A 15,301-nucleotide genomic window follows, 5' to 3' on the forward strand; every position below is an offset into this window, starting at 1 on the left:
AGAAAATTCCACCACTTCAAGTGGCTTGATTAAGGTAATAACAGCAGCACACAAAACAAAGTCTGTCTGCGTGCGGGAGTTTAAGAACTCTGATTAACACAGAGTGTTTTAGCAGCGTGTGTAATACCAGGGGGAAGTTAATAACAGTACGAAGAGTCACGCAGTGCCACAACTTGAAAACAACAAAAGTGTGCTCTAATTACGTTTCATTGTTCATATGAAAATTAAGATGTGGCACACTGAACATTATTGGTAACAGTAAAGTGATGTACTTAAGTTTTGTCTCGGTGGGGAGGGATAAGTTGAATAGTTCTGCAACTTTTTCTATTCATTAAATCACAGCACATTAGCAAAGTCTCATCTCCTTCATCAAGAAACGCAAGGGATTTTTCAACAAGGTTACAAAGCTACATGCTCCGTCAACTAGACTGCGTGTAAGGAAAAAGGAAATGGCCTGTTATTGTTTGCTTTGTTGATATTGAGTCTGACTGCTTTTATTCCCGTAATGTGTTTGTTTTTTGTTTGAAAAAAAGAAAGAAAAAAAAAAGCAACTTCTATAATCATTGTTTGGAAAAGTGCTACTTTTATAGATAAGCCTCATGGTTGAGTTATTGCCCTCACAGTGATGTTTTACTAGGAATCAGAATAAACATTCACGGATGCAAATCGCAGGAAGCTGCACTCAAGGCTCACAATTGAGAAAGGCACGATTCTTATCTCCTCCCTAAATCCTGAGTAATGACCACTCACAGACGTTCATGATGACAGGCCTGCAGTGCCTGAGTTTTCCCTAAACTTGGAATCCAACGTTAAAGGCAGGGTAGGTAATTTTCTCAAGATATATTCTGAAGATTTTGGTTAAAATTCTTCTTGGTCCTGACAGTAATTATTAATTTATGTGCTCTGAAAAAGAAATGAGAAAAACCTGTCATCTGTAGCAGTTGTAAACGTAAAAACTTTGACCAATGTCGGCATTCGACCACGTTTTATTAACAATTAAGCCTCCCTACCCCATGCATGCATGAGCCCACACTCAACATGAGCTGAAATCTGCTTCTGGACCAATGGCGCTAGTGCAGTTTTTTTCAGTTTTCTCATGAAGGGGTGTTGAGTTTTTTTTTTTTTTTTTCAATTTTTGACCACAAAATAATCTAATTTTAGTAGTCTAATTTATTTTTTCCAGTTTTTCTCGTGAGGGGGGTGTTGAGTTTTTTTCAGTTTTCTCACAAAGGTGTAAAGTTTTTTTTCTGGACCAATGGCGCTAGTGCATGTAAGTGAGGGGTGTGGCTTTTGAGGAAGCACATAGGGGAGAGGGTGGGCGAATACGGAAAAAGGAGAGGATGCTACTTTCAAAATCATGCAAGTTTTTGAAAATTACCTACCCGGCCTTTAAATACACTGTTATTTGGTTACATCTACTCGAAGAGGGTACGAAAATAAACATCACAAGGCATGAATTCTGGGTAAATGGTAAATGACCTTTGTTTGTACAGAGCTTTTCTAGTCTTCTGATTACTAAAGTACTTTTACGCTGCATGCCGCACCTACCCATTCACACACTGATGGCAGTGGTCTATGTAAAGTCTGACTGCAGGAGCTTGGGACCGAACCCCCATCCTTTAGTTTGAGACCGACCCTGCCAACTGAGCCACAGCCGCCCTTAAATCCGTCATGTAAATCATCAGAAATGTGGACTCACAGAGATTATGTAATCTAGAGTTGTAAACTCTTTGTGGATGATCTGACTTTGGGGCAACATTAAGCACTCACACACTAATCGTGAAACAGTCCTTCATGTTTGTGCATCTGTGAGTGTGAAGATTTGGACTGTGTGTGCGAGTATTAGTCATTAAAGGGTAAATGTTACGTTCTATGTGGTTGGATGGAATAGACAGATGCCACAGAAGTAGGTGACCTGTATTTACATGCTTTGAGCTTTGCATCTATACAAGACGCGGTCTGAGTCTAAGAAACGCATTTCCATACCTGTGCCTACACCCCTCAACCTTTCCTCCAGCAGCAGGGGTACTTGTCAAATGAGAGCGGGCCCTCATGTTTGCTGAGGTCAAAGTCATCTGTCAAACAGCCGAGCTGGCTGACTGGCTCTGCGGAGGTAATTGGAAGCGTTGCTTCCTTTCAGGGAGAAGCTTGACTAAAATCTTACAAAGTGTCAGGGAAATTCGTTCCAGGATTGAGGGCACTTGCTCCTCTAATGCCTTTGTTTGAGTTGTCTCTATTTGATTTTTTTGTATTATTTTTGTATTATCACTGTTTTTTCTTTGTATTGTAAAGCACTTTGTGACGTCTGCCCTTGAAAGGTGCTTTATAAATAAACTTTACTTACTTACTTACTTACTTACTGATGGCCAACTAAACTGAAAGCCTAAACACGACAGCACAAAATAGACGATGAAGAACAGGAAATACCTCAGGCCTTTATATTGTTTACTCTAGATTATAATAATGTGTTTTTAGACAGGAAGCTTTTTCCTACCACCAAAGTGACCAGAGAAACAGTTACCATGTGCATTTTAAGAATAATCGTCTGTAAATGAAGGCAGAACCATGTGCATGATTGCGCTTAGCAGTTTGACGAAAGAGAAGCTTAAAATGTGATACATTTGTGTGTTAGAAATCTGCCTTTAAAATTTCTGAGCTCTGGGGATAACTTCCAATCACATGTCAAGGCCAATTCTATGGTTGCCAGGATACAAACCTTCATATAGTATGAGGAGGATTTCCTGTCACACTTTATGAAAAGACGACTGAGGCTAATAGTGAAAATCCAGGAGCCAGTTAGCCGTCCTCCTTTTCACTCTAAAAGGAGGTTAAGCTTTCTGCCTTTTCTGTGTGTTTATTTCTTCTCAGTAAGCAGGTTACAGGACAAGCAAATTAATAAAATGTCGCAGAGAGGTGTTTTATTGTCAGCTTTCCGCTTAAAGGCTTTGATTGATGTCTGTTTACATAACTTGGGAAGTTCAGTATGTACTGTATCATGTGAAAAAAAAAGTTTTATGTAAGCTTTTGCAGTACAAGAAGGAACATGGCAAAATCTAACCTAATGCATTGTGGATAAGTATTGAATTAATTTTGATAAGGAAGGTTATATATAATTATAGGACATATCAGACTCTTGCCATTTCATTTGGATTCTTTGTTAAACAAAAAAAAAACAGTGTGTCTGGAGTGTTAAAGACACTCCATTGGTTTAGTTTTTCACTTCTGTAAGATTATAAAATCAATCGATATGATTTTATTTAGCTGCAGCTGCTGAGACTACCTCGGGGCATTTCTGCTGATTTTAGCATATTTTGCTGTTCTTGTTCACCCTCAGCGACCTTGTTTATTAGATGTTTTATGTATTAAACCTTTGTTTAGCCAAGTTGTTCCCAGAGATTCAGAAACTGTTTTCCAAGTCAGACCGGGCCAAGACAGTCAGCAGCAAGACATCAAGGGAGACAACATACAATTGAGAAAACACTCACATTTGCATTTAAAGGGAATCATCTTTGAGTCAAATCAGGGAGTCGGTAGTTTAAGCAGATGAGCTAAGAACATTCACATCCTTAAAAATGTGTTTCCTTGTCTTTCATTTTAGATTTCAATACATTTAAAGACATCCTTGAGTATCAAGTAATTCTGCAACACATTCCAGATGGAGGATGAAGAATAATTAAAAGCCCTTTTTTCTGTTTTAGTGGTTTGGACAGAGAGCTTAAAGACATCCTGAGAATGCAAAGGTTGGGCCTGAATATCCTGTTTCCAACCAGGCTGCTTTCTCTCGAGGTAAACTTAAGTGAACTTGTGAACAGGAGAGAGAAATGAGTCTCTCAAAACCAATATATTTTCTTCAGCAGTTAGTGAAGACCAGTACAGAGATATTTGACTTACCTTTATTTAAGGGACAGTCATGACTTTGGCAAGGAGACAGGAAAATCTACAATACTTCAAGGGTGACCCGCTGAACCTCTGAGTCACAGCCACTTATTGCTTTTTTGTAGGTTTTAATGAAAACAGACCCTCAGGCATATTTCCCTGTACCTCGAGCCCATAGAGACAAAATTGAGCAATAATTTAAGTGTTAGGCAGCTCTGAAAATGTTACTTTTCTAATAATGCTATGTCTGTATGACTCAATTTTTCAGCTTAACCTCGGTCTATAGTCCCCAAAGCTCTTCATGCTAACAGAGGTTTTTAACTTTGTGGTTTTTAGCTTGGTGGTGAAAGGCTGTAAAAAGCCAAGTGGCACTGACTGCCCTTCAAAGAGTTTGTATCCAAAATTGTGCAAGACCTTGAAGTCAAAAACTCTATTAATTAAAGGCTGACCTCATTTTTGTGTCGTAGCGGGTGGGTTGTGGCAAGCTGATAAGATGAAGGTCTGTGAATGTCCACAAGAACAAATGATTCATCTTCATCTTTGAGAAAAACAGACGCGGAGTCTGATTCAAGGTCACACTGTCCATGGCCTAAATGGCCTGGTATGTAAGTATAATATATCGAGAGGCAACTGGCTGCAGGCCTCCACTGTGAGGTCGTTTTTGGTGCAGGCTCCACTGTGAGGACAGGAAGTGCAGACTTTTTTTGGGGGGCAGTTAGCGACAATGTTTAAATGGCGATTTCACCTACCTTTTAATTCGAGGAAGACCGGAGAGTCAACGTATGTCTCGAGTAGCAGTGAGTTGCTGGTTTTGCTTATGCACAGAAAGTAAGAGCATGTTTTTTTGTGTGTTTTTCCTCAATATACAGTAGGTGCCTCAAAATAAGAACATTATAGAAGTCATTTATGATGGAAGTTACCAAATGTTACATGTTGGTTTGGGTTGTCATTTTGAAGCTAAGTTAGCAATGTGAAAGTTTAAAGTTTAATTAATACAGGTTATGGATGGCTTTTTGTCCTAGATTTGGACAGAATAAATCAAAATGCCTTACATTGGAGGTCAGGACCTCTTGAATATATCTGAACATATGAAAACAAAAAAAAAGGGTTAGCTGATGGTATTTCATGTTGATGAGTGTCTTTTAGAAAGGACAATGTCAGTTTATCATCTAAATCATGCTGTAGAATGTTTGGCTGCCTCTTTGCATGAAACCTCAATTTGTCTTTGCTCTTCTTCGCTCTCCTTTCTTCATGACTTCATATGGAATATATCAGTTAAAGGCATCACAAACAGATTGAGGAGATTGACCAACATCCTGCAAAGTTGTTCATTGACAGATGCACAACAACCCAAGAATCCTTTGAGGAGATTGAGGGTTTATCCCAGCCCTTTAGATTTTTCTCAGCAGGTCCTGTATGTTTTTGAATTTGAGATAAGAATGAGGCTCAGAGACCCGAAGCAGTTACATGAAATGGGTAGAGAGCTGCGACCTTTACATAAATGCAAGCAATGAAAGGCTTGTGGGATGTGGACGCTCAGAGGTGGGCTGCCTGGCTGGACAACACTTCAGTAGTCACCTGCAGCTCTCTCTCATTCCTCCTTTTTTGTTTGGCTCAGTGAAGAGTGAAAACATGGGGGAGAGAGAAGGGGGAAATGGAAAAGGCCAGTCACAGATCTGGGACATATCGGATGTAGTTAGCAGCAATCAAAATGGAAATCAGAGATACATAAGAGTAGACAAACTTTAAACAAATGGAAAAAGGAGGCAGTAACACTAAAAAATTGAGTATTTTGAAAAAAAGAAAAAGAAGGAACCTTCAAAACCATGCGAGCAGGCTTGCTGACGTACAGGACATGCTGAGGTACAAAAACATGTTGACATTAAGCAGCTACATGTTTTATTATATCAGTTTAATGTTTTGGAAAGCTCCCATTGCTAAAACATGTTGGAGTATTGGACAAATTCAAATATTGATGACCTGATGATGGGGCCAGACTAATGTCTGGGGGATAAATGCCTTAAATTTCCATTTAATCGATCAAAAAAGTTATTGAGATTTATCATTTTGGAACAAAGGGAGACCGACTGCCCTAAAAAACAGACGGACAGATTAGATAGACAGACAGACTGAAATAGTCAAGATCAATGCTTTACACTCTATATGGATTTTTTTCTTTTTGGTCAACCACAGGTACAGTATGTTGTTGTTATGGAAAATTTTACTCCATGTGTACTACGAAGGTCTCATAGAATCTGTCATATGAAATGTATCTGAAATGTCTTAGAATACTACATGCACAGCATATTGGGTGTTTTGTTTCCCATCAGTTTGTTCCCTTTATTCTGTTTCTCACACTCTGTACATGTGGGAAGAGTCACCCAGGCTCTTTCTCACTGGACTCCATCTCCTTCTTAGCCTTGGGAGATGGTAAATAGTCATGTAGTCTCTTTTCTCACACTAGGGGATAGATTGTGCCCTGCCAGGTGGGCAGTGGCTCTATATGGCGTGATGGGGGAGTGATCTGTGTAATGTGATGGAAATGTATAAGTTTTCATGTTTGCCTTTTCTCGAGGCCTCTTTCTCTCCTCACCGTGTGAGAGAGGGGTCTTCGAACGCTTATCTTGCCTTCGAATAAATGTTCACTGAGACCAGATCGATCTTGGGCTTCCTTTTTGAATAGATCTTCTCACTCTTTATTTTCACTCTTTGGTAATGGGAAAAATTCCACAACATTGTTTTTAGACAACTCACAGTGTGAGGTGTGCTATAATGTAAAATAAAAGGAAGAAGGCGACTTTTTCAGGTCTGCTAAACTTAATCTGATTGTTCTCTGTCATCGTGGAGCTAAAAAATGCTGGAAGAATCAATAGTTGTGCTTCTGATTTCATTTAAACTTTAAAGCTCAATTTGATTGCCCTGTGAAGGAGACCACTACCAGGGAAATCTTTTAAAAGACTGGCTTTGAGATCTTGCAGTAGCCTCAGTCTGAGCTCGAGTGTTGGCATGATTGAATGGTAAAGCAAACAAGTAGAAATGTTGAGAACCCACAGTGAAACACCATGGAGATGGATCATCACCTTGTGTACATGGGGCCATGTCATGGTGACCAGTGGGAGAGGTATGTTTAACAGAAAACGAAATCTTTGTCATCAAGGTTGTTAATCAGTGACAGAAAACAAAAGCGGACCCTTTCCGAATAGCTACAGTTCAGTATGCAGTGCATACTTATCAGCAGGGTGTTTCAGTAGATTGAACCCTTGTGGTCATTCAGTGGGCATTTTTTGGGTCCACCTCAGTAGATTGAACATTTCAGCATGGGTACAGTCTGGATTTATGCAGTATGGATCAGATGCATCTTTTCAGGAAATGTATTGTATTTTACCACCCACAATGCTGTGCGAAATTCCAAATGTGTACTTTGTGCTGAAAAAAGTCAGAGATGGATTGAAATGGCTTGCACAAATCATTCATCTGTTCTGCCCAACTATTTGTAAAAAATACTCTTCATGTAGTGTTTGAGAAGCATTTCTCTATCTTATCCTCACCTTGAGAAACTCTTAAGCCTGTTAAAGGGTCCTTCTTACTACTCCTAACAGTTTTACACCTTTTAAGTGCCAAGACACTTTGTGAAAAACTTTCATCTTCAAAGGGAAAGTCTGAACTTTAAGGGGAAATTCAAAGAAAATGTTCTGATTGGTCTGAAGAATGTTCCTAGAATTTTGTCACTAGGAGAAACTCTTAGCCTTGGTGAATACGGGCCAGGATTCTGAATATGAAGTTTATCAATTAATAAGTTGCAGGTGTGAGATCCAGCCAAGTGTTTGATTGCATAAAGCATGCATTCAGAGAGACAGGACACACACGCACATGAAACACGCACACACAAGGATAAAAAGGGAATGGGGAAGAGAAACAAGGAAAACGGGTAAACTCAGGAAATGCACAAAGATTAATATATAATCAAAAAAAGTATTTGTCGGAAAACAATTTTCATTTATTGGAAAGGTCTTGATTTCATGGTCCTGTATTGCCGTTAACCTTTGACCTCCTCTGCACGGTGCAGCTCATATCCATGGAGGAGTAGTAGAGTACTTGGCTTTGTAAGCTTTCTGACGTACTGTGATTCTCTCCAGCACTAACATAATTACAGCCTGACAGCGGGGAGAAGCCCTCACAAAGGCACGATAATTAGAGGCTGGTGATCAGAGCATGCAGCTCATGACCAGGAGAGGCAGTGGCGCTGAAAAGTAATTAAAGTCACCCGCAGAGTGGAGCCATACAAACTGCACTCCCAGCTTGCTACAACACCCTTTTTTGACTTCTGGCTGTTCTATTATCCAATTGCTCCTTCACTCTACCCAGTCTTTTTTCTTCCATCTCGTGTCTTGCTGCTGCTTTGCTTTGTATTTTCTTTCCACTAAACCTTAAGCTTCCTTTCATTAAACTCCTGTCTCACCATCTGTTCACCATTCCCCAGCCTGAAGGTTTTCCTCTCCCATCCATCTATCCATCACCCGCTGACTCGTGAGCAGCAGCTACCTGTTTTGAGCCAAAGCCGTGAATAAATGAACCAAATGCTATGTAAAGCATTCAAAAGATTACACCTTTCATTGCTCCCCTTTTTATAGCCCTCTGGCTTACCTGATGGGGGAGTGACTGTAAAGACAGGAAGGCTATTGCGCAGCTATGTGGATTGGTGACTTAATCCCCCTTTCAACTTTTAATGTTTGGCACAGTGTACGAATTGTCGACTTCTGTGTGCGTTGTATTGTAAGTAGGGAAGGATAATTAGGAAGAAATGTGAGACTAACTATCCAAAGACACAAGGCAAATGATCCATTTAATAATCTGCATGATGTGTTTGTTGAAGCACATGTCCTCTCTTTGTTGTTTACAGAAGATGATTAGGGCTGGATATGAGAGATCAACAATAACGGGAAGAAGATTTATTTTTTCCACATTATGCAGTTTGAGAAAGAAAGTCGAAATATAGATTAAAACATGTAAAAGTGTTTGGAATAAAGTTGAAATGACAAATTAAGTCAAAATTGCTCAATTAAAGTGGACATGTTTGGAATAAAGTTGAAATATCAGGTTGAGAATACAATAAAAAAAAATCCACTATATTCTCAAAAATGTGTATTTCAACTTTTCTTTTGGCATTTAAACCTTTCTTTCTCATGCTTGGCTCGAATCCTGTTTCAAAGTTGTTGGAGCAAACTAGGATCAGACAAGTGTAGACATAAGAACAATATATACTAACTAAGTGTCTACTACTTCGTGTGAATATTCTGTAATACAAATGCATTTTAGGGCAAAGTATGTTCATTCCACCACCAGCGGGCTCTCAATCAATACAATGACAAAAGAAGACTGAAGCTGGAGGGGAATCATGGGAGTTCTCTGAAGCTACCCTCCTCCTCTGTTGAAAATAAACTCTGCATTGACCGTAGGGAAGTTGAAACAAGCTACAAAGAAATTTAATGTGCTACGTCTAGTAGGGGTAAATTGTAATTCCCAAGAAATATGGTGCTCACCAGCATATTGTACATTATTTGGGTTTCCCAGCATTTGCAGCAGTATTTGCATTGATGTACATTATGGGGCATTTCTACACCACCAAAACCAAGCTAAAAAAATAATGACATGCGTATATTTGACAATTAGTCAGAAACTGCACTCGGAATGCTGATGTTGTTTCTGTAGATGTTATGTGAACGACTGTTTGTTTAACACTTCACAGTCAATTGAATTTAAAATGATGATTAGATTTCAATGTTGGTTAATACTGGGCTAAATTAAATGGTTCTACACAATTTTGAGTAGTTTATTGTTTTAAATGAACCAGATCAATAATTAGTTTGAATTTGAATATTGTATGATATCAATGTTTGTGATCAACATAAACATTACCATACTGGTGAACTCTGCCGGAGATAAAGAACAGTATTTTCTCCTCAAATGTTGTCGAGCAGAGGTATTAAGTAAAACTGTTTTTTATGTGAAGTACAAGAACTAAAAGTAGAACAGTTAAAATCAAACCTGCCTGCATGTTCCACCTCTGGATCTGTTGTTTATATGTTTAGTCACAACGTGAGGTTATACACAATCACAACCGAACTGTTCTTTTTTGCAGAGGACAAAGGGACTTACATCCTTCAAAATCTTATCCAAAGGCTCGGAGTAGGCAGCATATTGACTAATGTGCATTTACTAAGAGAATAAGAATCATTACTAAGAGAATAAGAATCATTACAAAGCTCAGTGGCACTAAAGACCACAGAGGCTGCAGCCACATCCTCTGTGTACTTATTTTTTTAACGGCCCTGTGCGGTAGAGTAAATCCCCTTACACTGTGTTCTTTGTTTAATTTTAAGATAATCTGTTTGGCTCTGGCACTTTCTTTCCTCTGCCATGAGTAAGGGAAAGTGCTAACTTGTCATTATAGAGGGGGGTTAGGAATTAGGTGGCTTATACAATAAGCTCGTATATACTCAAGTTTAACAATACAAATGTAACCATTTCAAACTAATTCAGTTTTTAGACACATGCTGTGCCATGTATGATGAAACACATTTAGTTGCCTTTTCATTCATCTCACAGATGTGGTTCTATGGCAGAGAGTTTGGAAGTGATTTTGTTGGAGCACTCAAGCTTGTAAGGGGGGGGGGGGTAAAAAGTCAAGAATGAGGTAGGATGACACACTGTCTTTTGAAAGAGACAGCCCTGAGAGCACGAGCTATTATGTGTTCCCTTGATGTGCGAGTGACATGCCAGAGAGAAAATTCTTTGAGTGGGAACACTCCACAGGAATAAAAGTACTTCTTCATTTCAGTATTTCATGAAAGACACAAATATCAAAAGCACTTGAAGAATGCGCCATGAGACATTATGGTGCAGCCGTGTTGTTCTGTCTTTAATTTTACGATAAAGTAAGCTGATTGAAATAAAGATATTTCACGAGTGCTTTTAACTGTATTTATTACTCTGCCCCAGGCTTTTTAAAAAAATTGCTATTAACACTGCAGCAAACAGTCTTTGTCTTAATAATAAACCACGTCAGTAACATTGAATCTCAATGGGCTCTTATTCGACTGGTTTCATGATGAAAGGAACAGTCCAATTCCACTCGTGCTGTGGAACTTATGTTGTTGAAGCTATATCAGTTGATGAATGAACAAAAAGAATTGAACTATGGTATAAACACAATATCACATTTGAGCTTTGGAGGTTTTAATAGCTCTGATATAGCTCTGATATTACATAATGCAACCAAATAGCCTTTTAACACACTGGTAAAGGGAAGTATTGCTTATAGCTTTAAGTGTCACTGTAAGGTAAATTGGTGCTGATTTTTACTAAAATAAATCATAAAATGAATTTACCACATATACTTAGAGGGAACATGCTATGTGGTCAACAATGCAGCCACCACTATGTCACTACTAAGTTTAGATTCAAGTGCGGAATGATTTGTTTTTGTTTTGACCAGCGAAGGCAGGCAGTTTCAAGACACGCCCAGATGGCCTTTAGCCCCTCCCCCATTTGCCTGACAAACAACAAACCAACAGGCGTTGCAGCGACTGATGCGGGCAAGTGAACTGGCCATTTGAACATTGAAAACTGGCACAGTAAGAACGACGTGTCTTCATTAAAGACCCAGATTAACCAGGACTGCGTCAGAGGGGTTTTATGAATGACACAAGGCTCTCACAGCAAACTCTGGTGCGCTCCATTGGTCCCATTAGCAGCTGTTGTGAGTCACTGATGTCAGTATTAACACACTGCAGAAGAAGCCAGTGGCAGGATCATACATTTCTAGGAAATGTACAATGGAACTCGTATATGAAATGACATGAAGCCTATCTCTTTTCCTCCTGCAGCGATTAGAGATAAATGGATGTTATGATGAGCTTTTGTGGGATGTAGAACACATGCTGCGTGTTCGGCTCTTAGACCCCCACAATATTATCTCTCATCTGACATATTTGTTTTCATCGAGGATAATTTAGAAAAGTGCTCATTAAATACTCCCAAATCAAACCGTAAGGTAGAATTTAACCATAACAGTGTAGATCTTCTCATGAAAATCATACTGGACCAGCACAATATCACAGCCACTGAGAATAACTACAATGTTACGCATGTGCTAAAGTTTTAAGAGCGTTCTGCTGTTTGCACTTTGATTGGCTAATTTGGGGCCATTGTTTGCTGTCTAGGTTCAGGCCAGGGAAAACTGAGTGCGCAAACAGATGGGCGGTTTTGAAAGCCAACGACTTCAATAAAACCACTCTGACAGTGTTTAACCAAATTAAACCCAAATTGTTTCATGTTGCATGCCTCAATCAAAAATATGGGTGGGAATTGATGACAATGGGACCGTCTGTTGTTTGGACAACAATGACAATCAAATGTTGTATCAGACATCTGAAGCATTGTTCCCAATTAACTATGTTTATTTGGAACAAGGTAAATCACATCTATTTTGATTGAAAGGATTGTTCCAGGCACTGTTTTTATTCCTGTCCCACCATATCAAAGCAAAGGACATTTAATTCAATGAGAAACAACTATTGACAGGTACATTGATATATCACCCTCTAGTGGACCTTTGCTGCCATGTCTTGTTCATACAGCTCATCGTTTAATAATCCATGAAACACATGAAATAAACTTACATCGTGTTTAAGGTAATGCATTTTCTATGAGTCTGGAAGCTTAGATCTTAAACAGATATAAATTACATACATTACAAAAATACCTTAATTGTACAAGTTTCTTTGGCTAACATATATGAAATCCAATCACAAGTGGACAGCTTTAAATCTGTTCATTCACAACTTTCAGAACTAAGAGACTTCATGACAAGCCCTGTAAAATGAGACCACCGGGGGGCATGTCATCAGTATATAACATGTCTGAACAATGTTTTTGTGTTTCACTTACATTTTTTCCAGACTAAAAAAACATCTGGATAACAACACTGAGCCCTGAGGAGCTACTTGGCTTGAAATAACCTAATCAGAGAAACACTCTTCATCTCCCTGTCTGTGCTTGAGAGCGTTTTGACCCAGAGGACACTCAAGATTCAAATTTACCTCCAAAGGAGACTCTCCAGAAAAAACAAGATTATGACATTAACCATTGTTTTAATTGGTAATTATTCTTAATTGTTTTCCATATAAAGGTGCTCTGCGAAGTGTTTTAGCACTGTTTTTGCACAATCCATATTCCTGCCAGTGATTTATCACTTTTCCACTTATCATAAGGTGGGAATGATGTTTAGATCAGTGCAAACAATTCTTACAAAGGTAGTAAATAACAAGACTCAGTGACTCAACATCGATGTAACAAAGCAAGTAAACTTTGAACTTTGTTCTTGGAATATTTAAGAACTAAAACTATGTTTTTTGTGTGTGGACCAGGGATTAAAAAAGTTTGGCACCTCTGATCTGTCAGTAAGTCAATAATATTCCATGTTGGAAAAATTTCCATTGCAATTTTCCAGAGTCAGTTAACACATTCATGACATGTCATCAACTGTTTCCAGAATATGCTGCTTCTTCTAAAATAAATATTTAATGCAGAGTGGAGTTTCAAAGCAGTTGGTTTTTAACTTTCAATAACTATTCTATATTATAAAACAATTGTTTCAGCTCTGTTAGAAACGAATCATAGGATTTGGGTACATGATTGTGAGTTCTGCCATAAAAGGTGCAGGTTGCTGAATCTCCATAAGATGGCAGCACAGATCATAACATGACTTCATTTCAAATTAATTCCAGGTATGCTTTGGTGACCGACAATGGCAGTTAAAAATACCAGCCTCATAACATCATTAAAACTCGTCATTGAATCAACACAATACTTCAAATTCCTCCAGTGATTTGTGTTATGAAATAAATCAGGTTAAGTGTTTAAACTGAAGAGGCTGTTTCACTGCATCAGTGGAGCTCCAGGAAGAAACACACATCTATCTATCTATCCATCCATCTATCCACCTATGTACACCAGAGTATACCCTCCCCCTACTGCTGGGTTCTGGGTGCTGGGCACTGATGAGGAAGTGTGCTCTATGTGGTTGAGGAAACTTTAATAATCCCAGATTACAGGAGAGGTTAAAATTAACATGTGGCCAAGAGTGAGGATGACATCACAGAGATAAACACGGTACATGAATATGTTTCCTAAGACCTGACCTCTTCTCCCCACGACACGCCTCTGTTTAAGTAATAACCTTCTCTCTCAGCTAACATAACTCTTTAATACGATTTAAAATTTGCTCATTCAATTCTCTCTGTAAATTAAAAGTTAAAATGAAGCTTCTGCAAGCAGTTGATTATCTTAGCTTAGCACGAGGCAATTTTCATAGTAACATAACTTACCTGCTGGCCACTGTTTTCTTTTAAATAGCTCACAAAACTGAGACATCATCATTAAAATGGACATTTTAAAGTACAATAATAACAAATCTTGCTTTATAATACTTTGCAGTAGGTATAGGCCATCTTTTGTTGTTCACACCATTGTCAGCTTATTACCATCTGAAAAATATTGCAAGAATCAAGGGTTTTCTGACCAAACAAGATTCAGAGAAACTTGTTCATGCTTTTATTTTCAGCAGGCTGGATTATTGTAACGGTGTGTTTACAGGCCTTAGTAAAAAATCTGTCCGACAGCTGCAGCTGATCCAGAACGCAGCAGCCAGAGTCCTCACCAACGCAAAGAGGGTGGAGCACATTACACCTGTGCTTCAATCACTGCACTGGCTGCCTGTGTGTCAGAGGATCGACTTTAAAATCTTACTACTGGTCTATAAAGCATTAAATGGTCTTGGCCCTAAATACATGTCAGATCTACTTGTAGAATATAAAACATCCAGACCGCTCAGGTCCTCAGGAAGAAGTTTACTCAGTGTTCCCAGAGTCAGAACCAAACAAGGTGAAGCAGCGTTTAGTCACTACGCTCCTCAACTGTGGAACAAACTCCCTGAACAACTGAGGACTGCCGGCACACTCAACTCCTTTAAATCAGGCCTTAAAACTTTGTTATTCGCTCAGGCTTTCAATTAGAAATATACTGTCTGACTTACTGCAACACATTCTTCCTTTTTTAATAGTTTTAACAGTTGTTCCTTTATCGAGTATTTTCACCTGCATCCCCGTCTTTTAATGATGTATTTTGCATTCTTTCCTTAAACTCTGTTTTAATGTTTTTCTGTTTTTGTAAAGCACTGTGAATTGCCTTGTGTCTGAACAGTGCTATATAAATAAACTTGCCTTGCCTTGCCTTGCCATTGATGCAAGAGCCTAACTATAAAAAAAGATGACAGAATCTTTGCCATTGCCAGCCATTAATAATGAATAATTACTGATAAATTCATCAACAATGAATAGTCAACTACTGTATAAGCATCACAGAG

The sequence above is a fragment of the Symphodus melops genome (assembly GCF_947650265.1).
Source record: "Symphodus melops genome assembly, chromosome: 18".
Taxonomy (NCBI): domain Eukaryota; kingdom Metazoa; phylum Chordata; class Actinopteri; order Labriformes; family Labridae; genus Symphodus; species Symphodus melops.